Source organism: Lissotriton vulgaris, chromosome 6, assembly GCF_964263255.1.
Source record: "Lissotriton vulgaris chromosome 6, aLisVul1.2, whole genome shotgun sequence".
Taxonomy (NCBI): Eukaryota; Metazoa; Chordata; class Amphibia; order Caudata; family Salamandridae; genus Lissotriton; species Lissotriton vulgaris.
In genome coordinates, this window is record NC_141694.1 from 53042995 (window position 1) to 53069812 (window position 26818).

Here is a 26818-nt window from a genome sequence, read left to right on the forward strand (position 1 = left end):
TTACACAGTGTTTGGTACAGTGCTCTCTATATAGTCTTGTTGAATAAACATAGGATACCCCTGAGACCATAAATCAAACTAGTACTTTAGCACCATTAGTTATCTTTATTTACTAATGGCATTTAAGTCTTTTCTTATATCAAGTCAAGTCAAGTCAAAAAGCTTTATTTCGATAAAAATTCATTATCATAAAAGCAGAACAATAAATGTAAAAAATTACAATTTGAGTTTTACTTTTTAAAAAGAGGAATTCTGTAACTCTGGTCCAAGCAATAGTTTCAGGAATTATTTGCTCAGTATTGCGTAGCCAGTTGGTTTTTTAAAAAGGTGAAAAATTAAAACATTACTAGAGTATTTTATATAAAAAGGAATTAAACAGATTGTTTTTCGTTTTTCAGATTCTTTCAACCAAACATCTTTTGAAAACAAACCACATAGATTCAATTACCCACATTGCTGACGTAATATTGCAATACTTACACATATTCAGTACAAAACATTAAAAGGAAAAACAATACACATTCCTATTCACATCACAAACATTAAATACATATTTACATAGAAATTGAATCAGTCCCACAGCTACTTTCAATGTTGCAGGAGCCTTTCCTTGTTAGGTTCTCCGCTACGGTTTTGCTAGAGGTCTACTGGGAATCAGGGACAATCTTAAGTCTCTTTGTGTCTTTTGAGCATTAGTTCAATCTAAGTACCCCACTATAAGGATGTAAATTAAATCCTTGTGTCCTCTGATCTTCAAACGAAAATAATTATAGGAAAATGCCAACGCGTTTCGACCTTCTGTACTTGACCTCAAATTCTCATGTGAAGGTCTACATCAGGGCGGTACATTTTATACGTAGGACAATATACCTATCCATCCTTCCATTTGTTGTAGGGGATATCGAATAGCTTTCAGTCTTATCCTGTTTACATTTGTTCTTCAGTTCTGTTCTTTGCCTTTCCTGTTCAATTTGTGACCTTATATCTCGGCCTGTTGGTCCTGAATGGTCTGTCGTCTTTCATTCCTTCTGTGTCTCAATTGGGCTGTTTTTTGGTCTCCTCCATATGCTGCTGGTCTTTATCCTGCGTACTGCCTCACTCGCGTCCGGAGTTTGTATACTGTTGGCAGTATACAAACGCCGGACGCGAGTGAGGCAGCATATGGAGGAGACTGAAAGCTATTCGATATCCCCTACAACAAATGGAAGGAGGGATAGGTATATTGTCCTACGTATAAAATGTACCACCCTGATGAAGACCTTCGTATGAAAATTTGAGGTCAAGTACAGAAGGTCGAAACGCGTTGGCATTTTCCTATAATCATTTTCGTTTGAAGATCAGAGGACACAAGGATTTAATTTACACCCTTAGTGGGGTACTTAGATTGAACAAATGCTCAAAAGACACAAATAGACTTAAGATTGTCCCTGATCCCCAGTAGACCTCTAGCAAAACCGTAGCAGAGAACCTAACAAGGAAGGCTCCTGCAACATTGAAAGTAGCTGTGCGACTGATTCAATTTCTATGTAAATATGTATTTAATGTTTGTGATGTGAATAGGAATGTATATTGTTTTTCCTTTTAATGTTTTGTACTGAATATAAATAAGTATTGCAATATTACGACAGCCATGTGGGTAATTGAATCCATGTGGTTTGTTTTCAAAAGATGTTTGGTTGAAAGAATCTGAAAAACGAAAAAAACAAATGACATAAGAAAAGACTTAAATGCCATTAGTAAATAAAGATAACTAATGGTGCTAAAGTACTAGTTTGATTTATGGTCTCAGGGGTATCCTATGTTTATTCACTAATGTTGATTCTTTCCCCTGTAGTCCTTAAAAGAATCACTCCCCTTTTTGTTGTAATTCATTCTCTGTCTATCCTTGTTCCCTGAGGATTGGACAGAGGCGTCCAGAGCCTCCACAATGTTGTCCTCAAGGACAGTCTCTTGCTGTCCCTCATAATAAACTTCCTCCTCATCATCTTCGTATCTCACCCACTCTTCCATTGTTAGTTCAGAATTAATGAGTGTGATGAGGATAAATATATAAGTATTATGTTAACGGAGGAGTAATAATAAACTTCAATAGAGTACCACGAACCCTCAGCAAAGCTGAAGTCAAGTTCTTGCAGCCCAGAGGCGTAGGACCCAAAATAATCTTATATGGAGCGTGTGCTCACTCCCACAAGGCGATTTCTCTTACTGCAGGTGTCGTGCAGCTCAGGCAAAATCTTTGCTTGAAAGAGGTAAAACTTTTGAGAACGGAACGATTGCGACGTGCGCAGCCCAATGCCAGCCCAAATGAAGCCCAAAAGCAGCCCAAAATGAGCCCAATTGGGCTGCGCATGTCATTCATGAACCACTCGGCTCCTGAGGTGTTGTCGGGCGATGAGGGAAGCCCAGAACAACTGTGTGTCAAACGCGCGACCGAAAGACGGTCTAAATATCAGCAAAAGCGGAGAGGTACTCCCTTGCTCGTAAGAGCAACTGCATAAAATAAGGGTAGCAGCGCTACCCACTTGGTCAGAGACCCGTTATAACACGCGGTGATTATAAAGCCTTAAATCAGTGCAAAATCAGCTTTAAAACATTCACAGGTTAAAATACATTAGTCATAAAGTCAGATACAATTAACTATAATGAATAATGATATAAAACAAATCCCGCGCAAAAGCGCAATAATAAGCACAATTATAACAATATATGGTAGTACTTAACTCTGCTGTGAGCAGCAAAGAAAGAGGAACGTGGGACTATGTTGATGGCTCTTATTGGGGCTGATGGGGCGTGACTGATGCTAGAGCATCATGGGCAATGTCGTTTTATGTTACTAATTGAACGTTTTCATTGGCTGCTGCGTTGACAGTAAAAGAAAGAGAAAGCATAATCCGAAGCCTCCGGTCCTGTAATGGAATCTAAGGACACTAAGTCTTTGACTTGGGACGGCCTCCCGCAGAGCATCCCATAGTCTTCCGTTATATCTCGTTTCTTCCTCACACAGATAAAGACCTACTTTGAAGGCCTAATTCATCCTCTTTTAGGCTCCATCGCTTTGTTGCTGATGTGACTGTGTGGACCGCCTAAGTTGTGAGCTGTCACGTTTTAATTTAGGTTCTGTTGCTCACCCACGGTACACAGGAACTTCTGTTCTCCCAGCAGGGCAACCCCTGGCAGTGGCAAAGTCTTTTGCTTCACACAGGCAATTCCCCCTCTGACAATGTCCCGAAGAAACGGCAGCACGCATCCTTCTGTGCCGGACTCCTTATTGGGATATTTATTCCCCTACGTAGTTGGAATCCTTTGAGCACGGCCCATTTGTGCCAGCCCGACACGGTTACCCGCGAGTCCTTGGGCACCACCACTTTTTGTTTTCTTTTTGATCTGTGCAATTTTGATCATCACACACACACATGGCAACCTAAACTTTTTTAACTGATTCTACTCTCAGTCTTCACATTGGGAGCTCGCTTATAGAGCAATCTATTTGATAACTAGTTGCAACACACCTTTAAATTACCGCACTCTGGCACACTACCGAGGTGTGTTCCTCCAATAGCTCTAGATGACCAACCATCCTTTCTTTCCACATCTACAGGACATCCGATGTCTGCCTTGGAAACTACCTGGCATCCAGTCAGACTACATACCGACTCGAATTCAGCCTCCCCTGGGCCAGGGGAGGTGCCTTTAATCACGCTGTGGGTTTGCTCAGATTTTGTCTGGTCAAAGCGCCTGCATTAGCGACCACCTTTCCTTCTGCACGCGCATTTCCTTCATTTATGCTACCTTTGCACGCGGGCCTTGCAAGATGCCTCTCCTCATGTGGACTACAAACCTTTGTGCAGCATGCACAAGCCACCCTCAAGCATTCCACAAGAGAGAGGCGTCATTGTCAACACTGGCACTATCACTATGTCACTGGCACCATATGTTTCTATAGTAAGCATGGTACAATTGACCGTATGGTGCAGTCTACGAGCAGACAATTTTTCTCTTCTATGGATATATGGTTTCAAGCTCTGCATGCTCTACATTGATACCTAATATAAACAGGACATGTGTTTTTTTACCCCTTGCACTCGGCGGTGCACTTTTGATGTATTGTGCACCGTATCGTTTTATAAAATACTAGCAGCCCGTCCCGACGTTGTCCGGGTATAAATTGCTGCCGGCCAGTAGTATATTGTTTTGTAGGATTTCGTTTTGATAGCATTTCTTATCTGTGACAGGCCTGTGAAACGCTCCGATTCACAGTGCACTGCTGATGCACTTAAGAGTGCGCGTTCAGTAGTGTGTGAACTCGAGTTTCCCTACTTTATTTTTCCTTGCAATATTATGTAGCGCGAACTCGACAACATGGCATGAGCACAATTTACATTACAGAAGAACACATTCATTTGTGGTAGGCACAGGGAGACAAAGCGATTTGCCTGGAATCACAGGATGTGAGCTGATGCTGAGATTCGAACGTAGCTCCCCAGCTCTAAAGTTCGCAATTCTAGAACTTGTGGCGGGTGGTGTATCTAAAAGTGTATGTCGGTGCTTGCCATCAATGAGAGAGACCTGTGCATTTTTCAAATGGGTGGTGAAAAAATATGAGTATGTTGCTGGAGATGTGGGCCGCCGTGCCACCAATGTACTTACCGGGGGAGGGTAAACATGCATTATTCCGCAATTTTCTTTCCACATGCCATCACTCCGCATACTTTCATTACGAAAGTACCATGACTCCACATTACCATTATAACGCATGGCATTACGTTTTATATGCTTTTACCACGCATACATTTACAACGAAATTCGTTGTAAATGCATGAATGGTAAAAGAATGTTTATTTTCTTTTAAATGTTTGGATAAGGTAAGTATGGGTATAGGGGTATATGTTTTGGGGTACTGAGGTATATGTTTTCGGGTGTTTGGGTATTTTAAGGGTTCAGATATAGTTTTGGGTTATGGGATACAGGGGTAGTTTTTGGGTTTAGGGATAGGTATGGGTTTTGGGGTACAGGGGTATTTTTAGGGTTCAGGGCTAGGTTTGGGTTTTGGGGTATAGGGGTATTTTTAGGGTTCAAGGGTAGGTTTGCGTTTTGGGGTACAGGGGTATTTTAAGGGTTCAGGGCTAGGTTTGGGTTTTGGAGTACAGGGGTTTTTTTAGGGTTCAGGGCTAGGTTTGGGTTTTGGGGTAAAGGGGTATTTTAGGGTTCAGGGGTAGGTTTGGGTGTTGGGGTACAGGGTTATTTTTAGGGTTCATGGCTAGGTTTGGGTTTTGGGGTACAGGGGTATTTTTAGGGTTCAGGGCTAGGTTTGGGTTTTGGGGTACAGGGGTATTTTAAGGGTTCAGGGCTAGGTTTGGGTTTTGGGGTACAGGGGTAGGTTTGGGTTTTGGTGTACAGTGGTATTTTAGGGTTCAGGGCTAGGTTTGGGTTTTGGGGTACAGTGGTATTTTTAGGGTTCAGGGGTAGGTTTGGGTTTTGAGGTACAGGGGTATTTATAGGGTTCAGGGCTAGGTTTGGGTTTTGGGGTACAGGGGTATTTTTAGGGTTTAGGGATAGGTTTGGGTTTTGGGGTACAGGGTATATTTATAGGGTTAAGATGGGTTAGTGCTTAAGGGTGTTGGGGTATTTTAAGGAGTAAGGGTGGGTTATGATTATGGGGTGCAGGGGTATTTAAAGGGAGCAGGGTGGGATTAGCACACAATATGAGACATGGCATGAAGGGCGGAACGTACCACACGCCCCCAGCGTTTGTCACGCCCCAGCACACGCCCACAGCACAACGCAGACAGGCCCACAAGGGACTACTTTGCTGGCACGGTTCTTTTACCTTGTAAATGTATATGGTGGGCGTCTGCATAGACTATGTCCTTCTGCTGCAACTGCCCTTTCCAACGCTGTATTGGGTGTTGTGATTGGTGCTGTGGTTCCTGAGATTACCCGCCTCAAAGGTTTGGGCTCTCTCTTTATTATATTAGTATAGATATAGATGTATTATTCTTTATACATGTTGTTCTTTCTTCCAATGTCCTGAAGAGGCTCTGAATCTTAAAGGGCCTAAATGCGTTGACACCACCAGCTGGAGGAGTCTCCTTTACTCAACTTATAAATATTATAATTGATAATTCTGTGGGGACACACTAGGAAACAGAGGGCAAATGTGTCCTCTGTGGGTGTTCCCACTATAGACTACCTCCTCTATGGACTGCGCAAAAATTAAGAAGCATGGCCAGAGTATGTATAAACAACTGAAGAAAGTTTCTAGTTGCTATGGAAGTCAAATACTTAGAACTTGTACAGCACACTATAATTCGTTTTTGTTTCATTGTCTGTTCATTGGGTGTAATAAATGTTTAACTGTATGTCATAAGTCTTATATTATGCACACTTCAGGTACCTTTACCCAGAGTGAAGATTACTATGTGTGTTAAAAAATCAGAATATTGCTCTGGGCATGGCCGGCTGCCGTGGAAGATGGCCACCGCCTAAAGTAGCTCTGTCTCGTCCCGAGACCTCCCCGTGAAGATCCGTCCTAATATCCGCAGGCGAGCAACAAAGTGGAGTGGAGGAGTGATCGGAATCACTGGGGCGTGCAGTGAACTGACCACGAACCAACTCCGATACAGAGAACACAATCTGGGGTGCAAAGAGAGTTGCGGCCTATGCGGCAAACTGAGACCGGGGGCTCGCTTAGCGCCGTGCGCTGGATGTTGCGTCACCTCAGCATTCAACATCGCACCAACTCGCTGGGGCAAAGAAGAGGTCAAAGTTGACGTAAGCCCAGCGGAAGACAGTGCGAGCGACTCCTATGCTTGGCGGCCGAGTGGACAGGCACCACTACGAAGGGAGCGACTGGAAGCGACTGGAACACCTCCTCGCACCCTGACTCTTCCCGGGGGCTGGATTACATACACTGGTGCCGGCCGCGGCAGTGAGAGATGCCCGGCAACAGCGTGAGGAGGCCTGGCGTTACTGAATCTGCCTGTGGTGAGTGTTGGACGGCCTACTGAGAAGAGGCCTGAAGAACAGGGGCATCTGTGGCCTTGCATAGCAGCAAACACAGCACAGGGGGCCTCGTGGTGCAGGGCCTGCGCAACACCATATTACAGGCGGCGAGGCACTGAGGCTTGGAGGCCTTGTCTCTGGGGGCCTCCCCCTCCTTTAAAGACACGTGCAACCGCAGAAACGAACCAGGATTGCCCGGAGGGGGTAAAGACTGGCAAGACGGGAGGCGGATAGCAGGAGCAAGATCTGCTCTCCACATAAATGGCCGACCTGAAAGTGGGGTTCTCAGTGAGACTGGACAGCCACAATCCGATTACTGGCAACCCCTGAAGGCAGCCAGGAAGGGTATCCGGGTGAATAAAAAAGCGGCCCAGTCACAGCACTTAGCAGTAGACGACTACGTAAGGAAAATGACACCCTAGACGCCACACAGCACAGTGCAATAATTACAGGGGCCTGGACGTATTGGGTTCGGCCCCTCCTCCCCCCTCCTTGGTGTTGATCTACGGAGTAACGAGAGAAGAGATCGTCAACTTGGTGGAAGGTTTCACCCGTCTCCTGCCTGCAGGCGGGCCTCAACACCAACAGCAAGAAGTGGGAAAACTGAAAGGCCATGTGAGGCAGAACGTTACACAGGCAGGCGGCAGTGAGTATCACCTCATATCTGCCCCGGACTGAGCAGGGGAGCACCGGACCCAGGATGGCAGGAGGGAGAGGCCCACATACCACGCACCAAACAAAACTAGGCAAGTTTGCCTGGGCCAAAGACCGTCCAGAAGAGATAGGCCCGGCAACCACACAAGCCAAGACACATAAATAGGCTATACCTACTTTACTAATTTTGATGACCTTTTAGCTTTCCAAAAGTTATTTTCTATCAGCTATATAAAGAAATTGATCTTCTTACAGAAATATCGTAATGCAACATTGTTGCTTATGTTATGAAGTCATGGTTTTGATTTTTAATGTTATTTTCTCACAGTACAACATAGTTGCATATGCTATGATGTCCGTTTTTTTGCTATTTAACATCAGCAATCTACTTGCAACAATGTTGCTGGTAAGAACGAGTCCGTTTTCGACACTTTGCATTTAGCAGTAACTTACTTGCATTAATGTAGTCCGTCGTTGCTATCCGTTTAAAACCACCCTTCATGACGCGGTAAATTTGAACAACTAATCACCGCAATCCGGCGATTGGTCATGTCCGCTTTAAAAGGAAGGAAATTCGACTGAGCAGTTGATCTCCTTTTCCAACGGCTGCGGGACGCCACTGGAACTATCATCCGTGACGCCCGCGGGTTGATGCACAAGCAGAGTACATCTTAATCATCGGTAAGCATGCAACCGCGTTACTCGCCGTGAACCCACTATAATGTATTTTCCTGTAGCTTGGGTCTATCCAGCAATGCTCTATCGTATTGCATTTTTACTTCGCAGCTTGGCAATACGACACCAAGGATACGAATATTTCCACTGCGGTCCAAGGTTATTTGAATATGCAAAATTCCCTTTAAATATCGGTAAGCTTTTAACTCCGCCGCCCTCCACTTATCTACCTTATGCGTATTTTATTTAGTGCAGCCTGTTACTCAAAGTAAAGTCTCTATATTATTTCCCTTTACCCCCCAGTGTTGTGTGCTAATACGAAGGGAGCAGATATATCGACTGCAGGCCCTGGTTGTTTAAAACACGCCGAATGCATTTTTTTAACTATCGGTAAGCGATCTACGCCATCGTGCTTTCATGACTTGCTCTAAACACATTTCTAGAGTGAACCCCGGTCATTTAGAGTTGAATGTTTGTCACTTTCGTTTCACTTCTCAGAAACAATATAACAACGTTAAGTGAGCAGACATACCGAATGCTGTTCCTGGCCATCTGATCGTTATAGATTTTATTCATTTCTATTCATGTAAGTGCAATAATTGTATGTTAAAAAATATCCGGATTTATCTTAAAAATAAAAACAGCTCTAAAAAGGGCTCGTGTTGTTAGGAATTTTTTAGTAGAGTGAGCATTTAGCAAACTAAAACCGTTAATAATAACATTAGCACAAAAGTAAATGTGGGTTCCTCTTTCACATTTGCAGTTTTAAACAAACCCTCGAATAAAAAAAGAAAAAACGCTAGACCATCAGCTGCTGCCTGGTGCGGCCCATACAAACAGCTACCGATTTAGGTAAGAATGGGGGCACAATGTGTATATTATTGTATTGGTCTTAGCAGATGCTGCCCGGTCTTGGGCAATGTATTTGCATAAGTTATCCCTCTTTTTTTGTAAAACCTCACGAATATAAGGAACTAAGCCTAGGAAATTTATAGATCTTTGCCTAGTTTTAATAAAACATCTATAAACACATAGATATATAGAACCTTATATACATATATACATAGAACCTTTCCTACTGTTAATCAAGAACAATAGAAAAATGCAATTGAGGCAAGGGTCTAATTATCATACAAGGCACACCTCTCTATTTAAATACTACACCACTGCTCAAATGTAACATCTAAAAAGTTTTGTACCTTATGTAGCCTTATAGCTGGCTACATAAGTAGGGAGTTTGCGATATGTAATAGGTGGTTGGATTATATGTTTGCATGCACTTGTACTGAGATACTGATTGAAAGGCTAATATTACTCATCTGGAAAGAGAAATTGAATTGCTATATATGTTTTTCAGCTTGTTTTTGTGGCTCCTGAAGAAGGCGTTCCAGTGAAAAACACCGAAACGCGCGTCGAGAAGAGGACTAGTATTGTCCGCCACTGTTTTAGGAATTAAGAACTAATGATGTCATGTGTAATGTTGTATTGTGTTGAGGCCTTAGAATAGGTCACAAACTTTATTTTACTATATGTCGAAATAATTTCATGTTTTTATTCTGAGTATATATACTTATTAATAAACAAAATTTTGTACTTTTTAATTGATTGTTATGCCTTTCACTTATCGTTCTCTCCCTGATGATATTATATTCTGTGCCTTTCTTTACAACCCCTGAAGGCAGCCAGGAAGGGTATCCGGGTGAATAAAAAAGCGGCCCAGTCACAGCACTTAGCAGTAGAGGACTACGTAAGGAAAATGACACCCTAGACGCCACACAGCACAGTGCAATAATTACAGGGGCCTGGACGTATTGGGTTCGGCCCCTCCTCCCCCCTCCTTGGTGTTGATCTACGGAGTAACGAGAGAAGAGATCGTCAACTTGGTGGAAGGTTTCACCCGTCTCCTGCCTGCAGGCGGGCCTCAACACCAACAGCAAGAAGTGGGAAAACTGAAAGGCCATGTGAGGCAGAACGTTACACAGGCAGGCGGCAGTGAGTATCACCTCATATCTGCCCCGGACTGAGCAGGGGAGCACCGGACCCAGGATGGCAGGGGGGAGAGGCCCACATACCATGCACCAAACAAAACTAGGCAAGTTTGCCTGGGCCAAAGACCGTCCAGAAGAGATAGGCCCGGCAACCACACAAGCCAAGAACCTAGCAGCGGTGGAGGCAAAAGAAATTACACGGCAGGATATAAAGGCCAACCTAAATAGGGTACACACGTCCTTAGACACACGCATCGGCTCCGTCTCTGTCAAAATTGTGTTTATCCGAGTAGACCTCAGAAACACGAACACAAGAGTAATGAAGGTTGAAACCACCACAGCGACCCACCGCGACAATGCCGAAACTCTAAAACGCCAAGTGCAACAACTACAAACTGAAGGTTGGGCAATGGCCTCAAAGTTAGACGAATATGAAGGCCGCTCAAGACGCAACAACGTCAGAATTATTGGGATTGCCGAGCGAGCAGAAGGTCCGGTAACTGACCTATCGGTGGAAGACCTTATCCAGAACCACTTACACCCAAGAGGTCTGTCACGATACTTTCCAGTAGAAAGAGCCCACCGAGTCCTGGGCGGTAAACCCAGACCGGGAGCACCTCCAAGGCCTATCCTGGCTCGTATCTTCAACTTTCGAGACTGGGATTTAATTCTGCAGACGGCTCAGGCAGTCCTGCCTCTGCGCTTCGAACACAGCACAGTAACCTTCTTCCTGGATTACACTGCAACAGTTACAAAACAAAGGCGCAGTTTCCTAGAAGAAAAGAAAAAACGGAGACAGCGAGAGCTCAAATACTCCAAGCTCTTCCACGCAAAACTGAGAGTCGAATCGGAAGGGAAGACATGGTTTTTCACAATGCCTGAGGACGCCTAGGAGTCGCTTGAAGGCTGGCGTCAAGTCGTGGACCATGGACGATCCGGAAAAAAGCAAAACAAGCACCAGATGACAGCTGGGAGTCCAGAACCAGAAAATGCAACATCCACGATTGCAGCAGATGGCCAGGGTACCTCAAAATGACGTTGAACAGTCACAGGCAACTGAAATGGAATGACAGCTCCCTGAGATGCCAAGGGTGCTCTTCCAGACTGATGTGCCATGTTGCAGGCTCTGATCCTTTGTTCATCTATAGATATTGATTGAGATTTCTTAATTATCGCCAGACATACTTTTTTCAGACTCTGGGATGGACTTGGGGGGACACCGGAGATGCTCCCCTCGCAGAGGTATTGGGGATGGGGTACCAGGCGCTCTGCAATGTTGGGGAGGCGGGTAGTTTTCAATCCGTAATGCCGGTGAGGCAGAGAGGGGGTGGGAAGGGCGGGACGGGTGCACAGTATCTGTAGTTCTAATTGTTTAACATTGACCAAGACACGACTTGACCGATATTATCTAGCAATCCAACTTCAATATCCGACCAAGCACATTCCCTCAGCAGACTTTAATGGCGCAGATGTCCAACTCGGGTTACCAGGTAGTTCCTACACCCGTCTCACACCCACTTAAGACTCCTTTCATGGAATGTGTATGGTCTCAGGGATAAAGTAAAGAGGGGGCTTGTTTTACAGTACCTCAAACGTCAAGCGCCGGCGGTGGCCCTACTCTAGGAGACTCACCTGGTGGGGACAACATGTACAGCACTAGACAGGTGGGGATTTACACTGGTGGCAAACTCAGGGTTCACAACATGTTTGAGAGGGGTAGGGATTCTGATTAAAAAAACAATTTCCATTTATTATCCATCAAACGTGGACGGACGACCAGGGGCGATTTGTGGCAGGCTAGGGCCAATGGGAAGGCAATTTAACATCGTCACTGTATACATCCCTCCAGCGTTGCACTCGATTACCCCTCCCTTCACTGAGCACAATTCTTCTTAAGCTCCCAGATGGTGAATTAATAGTAGGTGGTGACTTTAATACTACCATGAATGACCTAGTAGATTGCATGCCCCCCAGGCAACAACACTGCACAACATCCCGTCTAGCTGACCTCTTGGAGGCACTGGGCCTAGTAGATGTCTGGCACTTCCACTTTCGAAATTCAGCGAGATCCATCACTTAGCAAGAGGCATTTCGGATCACTCCCCAATCCTTGTAAGTTACACGCTACATGGTCCGACCCAATGCTGCATATATCCTATTGACACAGGCTATCTCAAAAACCCTATGATCTGGAAAGGCCTTACGACTGCCACTAAACATTATTTGGAAGAAAACAAGCACTCTGTCTCATACCCCCTCATCCTATGGGAGGCCTATAAGCCAGTTATTAGGGGACAGGCAGTTTCCCTTATCACAGGCCACAATAAGGAAAAGACCAAGATAACGGAGACCCTAGAGCGGGAAATAAGTGACCTAGAAACATTCCATTCCCAAGATCCATCTGAAACTAACACAGCATGCCCAAATACGAAAAAATAAGAATACAAACCACCACAGAGTCTATGAGGTAGGAGATAAGTAGGGCAAGCTCCTTGCCTGGCTGGATAGACGAGATGTGCCGATAGATGGGTAGCCGGACTCCAACTTGAGTCAGGGGAGACCATTAGACTCAAAACATTAAGTGGATACCTTTGCGCAATATTATCAGACGGTTTATGCCCCAGTGACCACAGCGACACCAGATGAAGCCGCTGGGCTCCTAAGGGACATCTGCATCGAGGCGCTAATGGCAGAAGAAGCCCAGATACTTGAGACAGAACACCTGATGAAATAGCGACAGCCATTGGCAGTATACAATCTGGTAAGGCACTAGGTTCAAACGGCATTCCCGTTGAATTACATAAAAAGGTGGCCACGCGATTGGCGCCATACTTGCAGAAGATGAACCCAGCCAGCCTCGAAATGGGAGAACTTCCCAGAGACCAACGCATGGCAACAATTGTAGCCATTCACAAACCAGGGAATCCGGTCCATGAGTGCGCCTCTTATCGCCCTATTTTGTTACTTAATGCGGAGGCCAAGATCCTGGCCGAGGTATTAGCCAACAGATTGACCCCCCCCCACCACGCGAAATTGGTGCATCCAGACCAGTCGGGCTTTATGCCTAACAGGAACACAGCTCTTAATTTGCATCGCTTGTACGGGAGTTCTGAGCTGTAGGCACACTATCCGAGAAGATGCCATTATCCTCTCACTTGACGCTCGTATGGCGTTTGATACGATTGAATGGACATTTCTCTTTGCAGTCCTCAAACGCATGAGACTAGGTCCCAAATTTAGAAACTGGGTAAGGCTGCTTTACACGAAGTCACTAGCTCTGGTGGTGGTCAACGGCAGGCTCTCTGACACATTCCCCCTGGGTAGAGGTACGAGACACGGTTGCCGGCTATCCGCGCTCCTCTGTGCCCTGGTACTGGAACCATTGGCGGTTTCTTCGTGGTCTCAAATGGAATGGATTGGGAAGACCGGATAACTCTATATGCAGATGATATCCTGCTAAACATGGCGTCCCGAAGGCCTCTCTCATCAGGCTACTGAGCATCTTTGAGATCTATGAGGAATGCACTGGATACACCATTGACTGGAACAAATCCACATTATATTTCCTGAGCGGCCCCCCTCCTGTGTTGCATAGGAACTGTGAAGTAAAAGTGGTGGTGGATGGCTTCCGATACCTAGGGATCTTCATTACGGACCGCCCAGAAGCCTTCATGACCAAGAACCTTCAAGAGCTCCTTACAAGGTTGCGCAGGGACACTAAACACTAGGAATCCCTCCCCCTGACACTACTAGTACGCGCTGCACCTTTTAAAATGATGGAGTTGCCGAGATTGCTCTACGCCCTGCAAAATACACCAGCTCCAGAAGTGTGCAACCTCTTATGGGAAGGCAAACCGGCACGGATAGCCATGGACAACCTGCATTCCGTTTGGGCCGATTCGTTTTGGGGGAGGGAGGGGTTATGAGGGCACTCTACAACAAAAGTCAAGGGGAGAAGGCTCACAGGGCCAACTGCACACACAGTCCATATATGGCACATGGCCCAAAAGAAACTGGGATGGTATAACATGTCTACAGAGTTTACTGGGGCAGGCTGGGCAACTGCAAAGGGTTCAAACAATGGGACCTAATTGGAATCTCCAGGGTCGGTGACCTCTGGAGCAAGGGGAGGGTCATCTCATTTAAACAACTGCAGGAAACGTATCAAATGGCACCAGCAGAAAAAAAATTCAGATATTTCCAAATTCGACATGACTTGATGGCCGCCATCCCGCAAGAGACAGCCCTCCCAGAAGCTTCACCCTTGGAGGATAGGCTCTTTACGGACCGTATTGATCGAAGGGCCATCTCCTTGATATATCAAAATGAATCAATAAACAACCAGACCCCACAGAGTGTCTCCGTGAGAAATGGCAGGCATATGTGTGGGAGCTGGACAACATAGATGGCAGGAGGCACTAGAATCCCTAGGGGTGGTAGCAAAACCCTCCAGACTGAGACTTGTGCAGATCAAGGTGCTCCACAGAATGAACTTTTCTAGACTGACTTTAATCAAAATGGGGAGAGCTGCCGATCAGCTCTGCTACCGACAATGTGGGGCTGTGGGAACATTCTTTCACACAATATGGGACTGTCCTGATGGTCGAGCATACTGGGAAGCGATCATGAATAGAATGGTGCTCCGGTGCCACCAGAACCTAAACGCTGTATTTTAAATGTGTGAGAACCTACGGATCTAAATCATGCATCCCAGGACTGGGCGACTTTGGGCATGGTACTAGCTAAGCGTAATATTGCCAGATACTTGGGGGTCCAAACTATGCCAGCATACTCGGACTGGTGCAACGACATGGACTGGGTCATGGTGGCTGAAAAGTCAGTATATATAAACGGAGGCTGTTCCAAGAAATGGGAACGGATATGGGGGGGGAGGGGGGAACACATTCTAAGGGAACATCTGTACCAACGGATAGATCCTGACTGGAAAAAAGCTGAATGATGTAAAGCAGACAATGTGAAGGGGTGGTTGTGGGGGATGTGAGCTTCCAAATAGATAACCAAGTCGGAAATAGGAATGTAATATTCACGGTCAATAAGTGATTGCATGTACAAATGTATGTTAACTCTGTTTTCAAGTCGTATATTAAAAAAAATGAATAAAAAAAATGATTGCTAATTAAATACATCACCAGTGACTAATTTAAATTTTCAAGCTGGAAAGTACTTTTGTAAAAATTCATTCCCATATAGTATCACTACTTCTTGTTAACACTTAATATCCTCCAGTAGGCAGAACCAATATTACTCAACCAGACCCCAGCTGGTGTTTAATAACCACTTGCTAAATGCCAATAATGTGACAAATCACTAGTCGATGCCCTGACACATGCTGTTGTGGGCTTCAGGTCTGTGCTGAAATGTAAGAGTAGCTGGAGGGTGGGCACTTAGATTATCTAAAGAAAATCCAAATACATCTATCTTAGGGTGTGAATGGAAGTGTGTAGATCATAAATTGCCCATGTAAATGCATTAATCAGAGTTAAACTCCCAGATTAATGGGCTGATGAGATTTTATGATTGTTTGGATTGACCTTCACTTTCTCCCATCTTGTTGATTTTCTCAGCAAATGTAATCTCCATGATGGATGGTAAACATTGCGCACTCTAGTAAATATTGACACTGGCTTGAAGTTGGACAATGTTCTGCAATTTGTTCCATCACACAACTGTGGTATCTTGGTTTCTAGGTTACAAGTACAGTTGTTCCATGTGACATCATAGTATTCCAGAATAGCAATGGGTCAGTTACCATATAGGATTCATTGTATGTGGATGCGTCTTATGAACCTGCTTGTTCAATAAATACTTTACTTGAAGAAATACCTGCGAAGCAGTCATCTTTACAATGGCGACAGGACGGGATCTTTAATCTTTTACTTCGCGTGAAGAACCCTGACTGCAAGCAAGATTTCAAGATTTTTACAGTACAAGCAGTGGAAAACAAACCGAATAAGCAGAGCATACTGCTCACAATAATGATTGTTTTCATTAGCGACTTTCCCTTATAAAGAGAAGACTTCAAGCTTCTGATATATTTTTTTTCATCATCGAAACTGGTCTTGAAGTAGAAACTTTTCTTTCAAGCTAAGTGTTGGATAAAGACTAAATATTGAACAAGGACTCCAAAATTTAAATATCCACAATTTGAAATCTTTACCGGCGAGTGTGTGAGTAACTATATATTTTTTTCTTTATATAGAAAAATCGTACCTACAGTTATACTGGTTGCGCTTCAAGCATTTTTAATCAAGCGGCAACGTTCTTTCTTCACCGCTACGCCGCTTGTTCTGACTTGTCTTGCGAGCGTCACAGCTCACGCAAGAAATAGAACGAAGCGTTTATTACGCGTGACGATATTGCGTAATGTCAAATGACGTAACTTTACGTCGCGGCCATTTTGTGGGAACGTATCTTAGCAACCAAACAACAGTGACTCTCAGCATAACGATATCGGCACAACGATTGCTAATACGATCGCTTTACACGTTTTGTCCAGCAGCGGCATAACGAGGCATAAACACGATCGTTGTGCACAATTGGATCATCACTCGTGGATTTACGGTAACTGTTTACTTTAAAGCACATGAACTTAAAAAAAAAGGGGATCATTCTTCTTCAAGTTTCTCTTATGTATGAAATCATTCAATCTTAAAGGACATTTTTCAAGGATTGAACTTTGGAAACCAATTTGAGTTAACAGGGATCTTAAGTATTTAACATCTTTCCTTATACAATACTAGCAGCCCGTCCCGACGTTGTCTGGGTATGAATTGCTGCCGGCCACTAGTATATTGTTTTGTAGGATTTCGTTTTGATAGCATTTCTTATCTGTGACAGGCCTGTGAAACGCTCCGATTCACAGTGCACTGCTGATGCACTTAAGAGTGCGCGTTCAGTAGAGTGTGAACTCGAGTTTCCCTACTTTATTTTTCCTTGCAATATTATATAGTGCAAACTCGACAACATGGCATGAGCAAAATTTACATCACAGAAGAACAGATTCATTTGTGGTAGGCACGGGGAGACAAAGGGATTTGCCTGGAATCACAGGATTATTATTATTATTATTATTAATAAATTTTATAGAGCGCGTAGTCACCCGTGAGTATCCCAGCGCTAGGAACAGTTAACCTGAGGGAAGAGAGGGGCAAGGAGGTGTGGTGGGGATTTATGGAAATAGGAAGGTTTTCAGCCTCTTTCTGAAACGTAGATAGTTGGATTCTGTTCTTATCTCGCGGGGTAGGGCGTTCCAGAGACGTGCTGTATGAACCGAGAAGCGTCTTCCGCCCGTGCGGGCCTTCTTGACTCTGGGGATGGTGATGAAATGTTCCTGATCGGAACGGAGAGATCTTGAGGCTTTGTAATGTGTGATGAATTTAGCTAGGATCGGAGGTCCTATGTTTTGCAGCGATTTGTGGGCCAGGCAAAGGGCTTTGAACTGGACTCGTTCCCTAACCGGGAGCCAGTGGAGGAGCCTAAGAGCCGGTTTGGCTGAGGCTCTGGCGGGTGTGTTGGTGACGATCCGGGCAGCCGCATTTTGGATCCTCTGTAGCCGGTTCAGGGTGGCTTCAGGAGCGCCCAGGTAGATGGAATTGCTGTAGTCGATCCTGGAGAGTATTAGGCCTTGGATCAGTAGTTTTTTTGCGGTAGGAGGGAGTAAGGGCAGGATCTTTCGGATTGATTTAAGGAGCCCAAAGCATGTCCCGGCTACTTTTTTTGCCTGTGTGGCGAACAAAAGGTCTTTTTCGAGCCAGACGCCCAATCTCTTAACCTCGGGTTTTGGGTCTGGGGGCGGGCCTAAACAGGGTGGAGCGGATGCCGAGATTCGAACGTAGCTCCCCAGCTCTAAAGTTCGCAATTCTAGAACTTGTGGCGGGAGGTGTGTCTAAAAGAGTATGTCGGTGCTGGCCATCAATGAGAGAGACCTGTGCATTTTTTAAAGCGGTGGTGAAACAATATGAGTATGTTGCTGGAGATGTGGGCCGCCGTGCCACCAATGTACTTACCGGGGGAGGGTAAACACCCATCATTCCGCAACTTTCTTTCCGCATACCATCACTCCGCATACTTTCATTACGAAAGTACCATGACTCCACAATGCCATTATAACGCATGGCATTACATTTTATATGCTTTTACCACGCATATATTTACAACGAAATTCGTTGTTAATGCATTTTTTGGTAAAAGCATGTTTTTTTTAAATGTTTGGATAAGTAAGTATGGGTATAGGGGTATATGTTTTGGGGTACTGAGGTATATGTTGAGAAGTGGAGAAGTGTGGCTCACGGTGTAGAGCAGGCAGACCCGGAAGCTGAGGTCAGACCCGGGACCAGGGTTCAATTCCCGACACGGCAGGGTCTTGAGCTCAAATGTCCACGGACTCGATAATTCTCGCTTCGCTGCCTGCTCTAATCATGGGTTCTCACTCTGCAACTCTGGGCATTAAGCTTGCCTAATCTCCACAACGGCCCCCTGCGGCGGGATGCCTGGCTTTCACCTTGGGGATGCCCTGTAGGGGCTATCTCACAGGGAAAAAAGCCAGGACGGGTTCCCAAGGCAAGCGCCGGGAAACCTCCGGGTAGCTGTGCGCTCAATAAATGCAATAATAATAATAATATGTTTTGGGGTGTTTGGGTATTTTAAGGGTTCAGATATAGTTTTGGGTTATGGGGTACAGGGGTAGTTTTAGGGTTTAGGGATAGGTATGGGTTTTGGGGTAAAGATGTATTTTTAGGGTTCAGGGTTAGGTTTGGGTTTTGGGGTATTTTTATGGGTATGGGGTAGGTTTGGGTTTTGGGATACGGGGTTATTTTAAGGGTTCAGGGCTACGTGTGGGTTTTGGGGTACATGGGTATTTTTAGGGTTCAGGGCTAGGTTTGTGTTTTGGGGTACAGGGGTATTTTAGGGTTCAGGGGTAGGTTTGGGTTTTGGGGTACAGGGTTATTTTTATGGTTCAGGGCTAGGTTTGGGTTTGGGGGTATTTTTAGGGTTCAGGTGTAGGTGTAGGTTTGGGTTTTGGGGTACAGGGGTATTTTAAGGGTTCAAGGCTAGGTTTGGGTTTTTGGGTACAGGGGTACTTTAGGGTTCAGGGGTAGGTTTGGGTTTTGGGGTACAGGGGTATTTTTAGGTAATAACTCTTCAATTCAAGAAAAGCTATGGGTGTGTGGGGATGCTCCTTTGAAGGAGCTCACTGCCATAATTAAAAAAGCGGAAATGTCTAAAAGGTGTGCACAAGTCTTGTTAAAGAAGAATGATGATAGCAATGTTGCTAATGTACAAGCAAAAAAAAGATTTGACAGTAGGAAATCAGATAATCAATCTATGAAAAGTGATAATAAGAAGAACATGTATAAAGGAAGGAAAGGTTTTGACAACAAAAATATTTGTTATAGATGTGGTTATAGTGGCCATAATGCTTTTGAAAAAGGGTGTCCTGCTATTAAGTCAAAATGCACGTATTGTGGTGTTATAGGGCATTTTTCAAAAGTGTGTAGAAGACGGGTAAACAAAAGCAAAAAGAAACATGTACATTTTATAGATGGCAAGGAGGCTGGTAATAGCGATAATGACTCATCTTCTGATGAGGACATACTTTGTATTTTAGATGCTGATGACACCAATAATGTGGTCTTGAACATCAACACTTCTGGGAAAAAAGCCTATCTGCAATATCGACATTGGTGGGGTTGATATTCAGATAGTAGCTGATTCTGGGTCGCCTTATACAATTGTGCAGAGAGCAGTTTAGGATAGAGAATTGGCCCACATTATCAACAAGAAATTAAAACAATCAGATATACAACCTGTAACGTTCACGGGGGAGAAAATCCCTATGGTGGGTTATTTCGAAGAATTATTTAAATTCAAACACAGGTCCACCATGGGAAAACTTTATGTTGCTGAAAAAGGTCCTTCCGTTTTAGGTTGGATGGACCAGGGTGAATTGGGCATTATACTAAATCACAAAGCTACTGATCAAGTTATGCTTATTGATGATTTGAATAAGGAATTTACTGAGAGCATAACTAGACAATTTCCTAAAGTATTTACTGGTGGGGTAGGGAAATTGAAGGGATTTACACATAAAATAATGCTTAAACAAAATGCAAGACCCATGTCATAAAGCAAGAAATATCCCATTGAGTATCAGAGATGATGTTTTGAAGGAATTGGACAAATTGGAAACAAAGGTATCATTGAACCTGTGGAGAGCGCGGAGTGGTTGGCTCCCTTAGTCATAGCTCGCAAACCCGACAATCGATTGACAATGCATTGATTTAAGAGATCTTAATAAAAACATCATAATTGACAAATTTCCACTCCCCAAAATTGATGAGCTTTTGTCACAAACAAAGGGTATAAAGAGGTTTAGTATGATAGATCTGACTTCAGCCTATCATCGGGTTGAGTTACAGGAGAGCAGCAGAAGTTTAACAGCTTTTATTACGCTGTTTGGGTGTTATAGATTCATAAGAATGCCCTTCGGTCTAGCTTCGGCTGTAGCCGTGTTTCAACGTTTGATTCATAAGTTATTTAAAGGTATTAAAGGTAATACATACTTCCAAGATGATATACTGATAATGGGGCGTGATTTAAATGAACATGATGAGAGATTGAACATTGTTCTAGAGAAAGTGATGGAGAAAGGTTTAACAGCAGAATTTAAAAAATGTAAATTTAGGTTGAACTCTTTTACATATCTTAGACACCAGGTCAGTAGTGAAGGCATATCTCCAAAGAGGAACTTAATGGAGGCCATTGAGAAAGCACCTTCACCTACATCCAAAGATGAGATAAGATCTTTTCTTGGATTAACCGAATTTTATTCCAAATTTATTAGTCATTTTGCTACCAAGACCTATAATTTAAGACAACTATTGAAAGTCAAGAACAAATTTACATGGAATGATGGCCTAGAACAAGACTTCCAAGGAATCAAAGCTGACCTTGCACGTGCTCTCCCTCTCCAAGCTTTTGACTATCTAGCTCACAGCATTATTACAACTGATGCTAGTGATAGAGGTTTGGGTGCAGTTTTATCACAAATTAATGAGGATGGTAAAGAGATAACGATAGCATTCGCTTCACGTTCACTTTCTCCATCGGAGGTGAGATATTCTGTAATAGAAAAGGAAATGCTTGCTACAGTCTGGGCCCCTTTTAGACAATTTATTTGGGGCACTAGATTTATTATTTGCACCGACCACAAGCCACTGCTTAAGGTTTTAACGTCAGAGGGAATACTCAAAGCTACTCCCCGGATTGCAAATATGAGTTTGAAATTATTGGATTTTAAATATGACGTTGAGTTTCTTCCAGGAAAGAATAATCAAGTGGCTGACTACTTAAGCAGGTCACCAATTCCTCTAGATTATGGTACATACAATGAATCCAAAAAAGTTAGTGTAGCTATTGTTTTTGATGACACCAACGCCATTTCCAAAGAAGAATGGGATGATGGTTTTTCAAAAGACATTAGTTTGTCACAAGTTACAGACTTCACCTCTAAAGGATGACCTAACAAGAACAACCTACAAGGAGATCTAAAGGCTACGTGGGAGATTCAAGATTAATTGTCCATTGATGATAATGGGTACATTTGTATGTGTGATAGAATTGCGGTGCCCACGACCTTGAGGATGAGGATATTAAAAATCAACCATGAAGGACATTTGGGGATTTCTAAACTTAAATCTAGAATCAAAATGCTATATTGGCGGCCTGGCTTAGATAAAGACACTGAACATTTTGTTAAAGACTGTGTAATATATTCTAATTCAGACAAATCTTTAAAGATACTCAGACACACCCTAGGGTTTAGACCTATTCCAGAAAATCCATGGGAGAATCTTTGTATAGACCGGCTTGGTCCCATCGAAAACAAGGATGGGAACATCAAACACATTCTTGTAATCATTAATGAGTATTCAAAATGGCCTGAAGTGGATATTATGGAAAATTTTGACACCAAACATGTTGTTAATGTTTTACAAAATGTGTTCATTCGTGAAGGTATTCCCAAGGAAATTTTGAGTGATAATGGTCCTCAATTTTTGTTTGAAAAGTACAAGAAGTTTTTAGAAAGGAATGGCATCTGTAAAAAGTGCACTCCAGTTTATAATCCAGCAGGGAATGGTTAGTGTTGAAAGATTCAACAGAGTGATAATGGGCAGTATTCAGGCTGCAAATAAGGCAGGAAAAGACTGGGAAAAAGCACTGTTATGCACATTGTGGGCGTATAGAATCACTCCCACTGGTACTGGATACAGTCCTTTCAGGATCTTAAGAGGAAGAGAACCATTCAGTAAAGATAATGTAGCCTGGAACATGAAGAAAATCCACAGCAAATGGTCACCAGCTTTGGTAACATCCAACATAAGGAAAATGCATGATTCTTGCAAAACCAAATTTGATAAAAGGCATAATACCAATGATATTAAGTTGGAAGTTGGCGATTGGGTCAAGGTGAAATTACCTAATAAAGTTAAGAAAGGTCACAGCAAATATTCATCACCTTTACAGGTCACCTTACCATACTCTAAATCAGCAAAATTGAGTGATGGAAATGTATGGCATTACAACAGATTGTCGTTATATAAAAATACCAAACATGTTGAAAAAAATGCTGACTCTTCCTCTTCATTGAACTGGATGTGGGACGAAGTCATGCATTCTACTACAGATAACAGTGTTGCTTCTACTTCTGGGCAACTTTCTACAAGTTCCGGTTCCATTGATTCTTCAGCCCTCGTTGAGGATAATTCTCAATCTTCAGGGAGCATTGTACAAACAACACGCATTGGGAGAGTAATAAATGTACCAGTGAGGTATAGGAGTTATGTTATGTGAAATGCATTTGTTAAGAGAGGGGTTAGTGGGGGGGGGGGGCGTGGCTTAGCGCAGCAACATGGCGGACGCAGCTTAGAGACGCTCCGTCCTGCCATACACTGATCCGATCATTTATCCTGCCTTCCCTCCGCTCCTAAGTGCCCCAAACAAGTGTTTCCGGCGTTGGACGCCAGCGCGGACCCACATGAGCAGTCTGGGCCGTAAACGAGCATCGGTGACGGCGATACGAGACCCCGAGGGGTGAGGCCTGCCTGTGTAAATCAAGCCGGGACCTGGAGTTTCGCGGTCCCGGCGGCGTTGTGCAGTACAGCAGCGGAGCGGAGGTTGGCCCCCGAGCAGTCAGGATCAGGGAAGGGACCAGGTGGCACGACACGGACCCCGGAGCAGTCCGGTGACGGTGGCTCCGAACTGGAACGCAGGTCCTCAGGCGATAGACCCGTGGGCCTACAAGTGAGGGCAAAGCTGGGACCTCGATTTTGGCGCATGCCCACAGGCTGTACCGGACATTGGCCCGAAGCTTCCCTACCACCCACGGCGCGGTGAAGGTGAGCAGTGGAGCAACAGTAGGGGCACACGAGTGGAGAGGCGTGTGGGGGCTGAAGTACACTGCCCACCTGTACACTCGGGCAGCACGGACATTTGGGTCACTGCATGGTCAGAAGTGGGACCATCAGGCGATCCTCAAGCTACGGCCTGGCTGGGCTGAAACACACACCGTCGGCGGTCGCTGCTCCTCCTTTCTTGGCGCACATACACGAGGCAGGTGCTGGGAAGGGTCCCGGGCCCCAAGAATACTGCCGCATATCTCTTGGTTAAGGGAGCTGTGCTGGCCCCCGTGGAGGCGCTTTGGGTGGAACTTGCGGAGCGAGAGCTTCTGAGATGACCCCACTTTTTTTTTTTTTTTTTTAGTGTATCTTACATAGCGCACGGCTATCCCAACGGGGTGTCCCGGCGCTTGCATTGGGAACCCATCCTGGCTTTTGTTATGTTATGTTATGTTATTGAGCTTTTGTATAGCGTACAGCTACTCACAGGGAGTGTCCCGACGCTTTCCACCCTCAACTCATATTGAAATAACACAACACAGCTAAAAACAGACAACAGAACAAAACAAAAACAATGGGCAATAAAACAGACTAGGAGTTAAAAAGCCAGGTCTTCAGGCCCCTCCTAAACTGGAGCAAATTGGCAGTACTCCGAAGAGAAAATGGAAGCAGATTCCAAAGCTGGGGGGCTCTGCAACCAAAAGACCGCCCTCCCGCGCGGGCCTTCCTCACCCGTGGAACCACCGCTCTGCAAAGAGCTTCCGAGCGGAGGGAACGAGCTGGACGATAAAAAGTCAGTCTCCGCTGCAGATATCCCGCTCCTGATCCATGCAGAGCTTTATGCATCAGGGTCAAGGATTTAAACTGGATCCTCTTCCTAATGGGGAGCCAATGAAGCGACTGGAGCAACCCGGACGCTCGAGCTCGTCTCCCTAGGCCAAAGATCGCCCGGGCAGCAGAGTTCTGCACCACCTGAAGGCGCTGGACCAGATAATCAGGAAGGCCGAGAAAAAGAGCATTGGCATAATCTAGCCTCGAACCGACCAGAGCCTGCACTGTAATCCTCCTGTGCTCCTCAGATAACAAAGGCAAAAATTTGCGGAGCATTTTCAGTAATCCATAGCAGGTGCCGGCCAGGCCAAGGATGTGAGTTCGGAGCGACAACTGATTGTCTAGCTTGACGCCCAAATTTTTGGCCACCACTGAAGACTGTGCAGGAGGACTCATGTCGGACGGCCACCAATGCTGCCACTCCGGATCGGCAACGCAACCAAAAAATAAGATCTCGGACTTGCCTGAGTTGGCCCTCAGACCGTTCCGCTGGAACCAGTCGAAGACCAGCGCAAGGCAGTCCCGGATTCTCTCTCCCACAAACTCTTGATCTTTCCCGCATGTGAAGAGGAGTTGCGTGTCGTCGGCATAGGAGACGATCTGGGCCCCATACGCCTCCACCAAGGCTGCCAGAGGGGACATAAAGATGTTAAATAATGTGGGGCTCAACACAGAACCCTGTGGAACCCCAACTCCCAATGGCGGCATCTCGGCGGAGCTCTGGGAAAGAAGTAAACCACCTCAGCACCGTCCCCCTCAGGCCGATGTCATAAAGCCTAGTTAGAAGCGCCTTGTGGGGGACGGTGTCGAAAGCCGCCGAGAGATCTAACATGACCAGCATGGCCCTGCCGCCGGCATCCAGAGTCTCCCTGATGATCTCAGTCACCTCTATCAAAGCTGTTTCCGTACTAAAATTAGGTCGGAAGCCCGATTGAGATGGATGGAGCAGATTATTGGCTTCCAAAAAACTAGAGAGAGCGCCGTGAGCATGTTTTTCCGTAAGCTTCGCTAGTGCTGGTAACAGCGAGATAGGCCTGTAGTTCGCCAAGACTTCGGTGTCAAGGCCCGGTTTTTTTAGGAGGGGGATCACCATCGCTCTTTTCCAAGAGCTAGGGACCCGTCCCTCCCTCAGAGAGGCATTAAGGATAGGGTTGACCAAAGGGTTCACCACTGCCGCCATCCCGGCCAAAAATTTGGCAGGGCAGGGGTCAAGTGGCGAGCCAGATTTGAGGTTGGCCAACAACGTAAAAGAGGCCTCGCTGGAGACAGTAGGGAAGTCGGACAGCACTGCCACCGAAGTCTGCGGCAGTCCAAAGTCCAGCCTCGCGCCACTCCCTCCATCCGGTTCCTCCACGAAGGTGGCCTGAATGGCCTTGATCTTATTTGTGAAGAAACCAGCGAGATCGCATGCCCAAGCATCCGCCGAAGCTGGAGGGGGCGGATGGGAGCTGGGGATCGTAAACTCCTTCACAATATTAAAGATCTCCTTACAGGAGTTCGCAGATGCCTCTATCCTCCTAGCCAGATAAACCCTCTTGGCACCGAGAATGTCCCGATGGTAAGCCTTCAACACCGCCTTGTAGGCAAGTGTAGCCTCCCCATCGTACACAAGGCGCCAGGCCCTCTCGGCCACCTTGCACTGCCTACGAGCCACACGGAGCGCCTCCGTAAACCACGGGGCAGAATGCCGAGCCACCGTGGACCGGGGGACAACCTTGGGAGCGAGATCTTCCAACCGATCGGTAAGCCAACGCTGCAGAGTCTCCGTGTCACTATCCAGATCACCCGAGAGAAGACAGGGGTGCTCCAGCAGCGCCTGCTCGAGCAAGTCAGGAGTTACTCTATGAAGCGCTCTCGAGGCCGGTCTAAGCAAGGTAGGCGCTCTGTAATCCGGACGCGCGCATTCCAGCACCAAAAAGCTGATCAACCAGTGATCGGTCCAGAGCATCTGCAGGGTAGCAACCTCCATAAGCGGAACAGATGAAAACACCTGATCCAGGGTATGCCCCTTCTCATGTGTTGGCCCTAATACGCAAGGCATAAGACCAAGCGGAGATGTAACATCCATCAATTTGGCCGCATCAGGGTCATCCGCCGCATCCAGATGGAAATTGAAGTCGCCGGCCACAATGCAGTGCTGAGTGGACAGCGCCAACTCGGAGACAACTGTCTGTAGATCCTCTAAGAAGGAACCCACAGGACCTGGAGGTCTATAGACCAGCAACCCCTTCAGGGCCTGACCCGGGGACA

The 26818-nt window shown here is 45.3% G+C and overlaps 1 protein-coding gene across 4 annotated transcripts in view; it reads right to left on the minus strand.

The window, feature by feature from the left end:
• The window catches only part of LOC147706778 (uncharacterized), a 475050-nt gene that overhangs the window by 26388 nt on the left and 421844 nt on the right, over window positions 1–26818 (minus strand). The gene's annotated exons all lie outside the window — the stretch shown is intronic.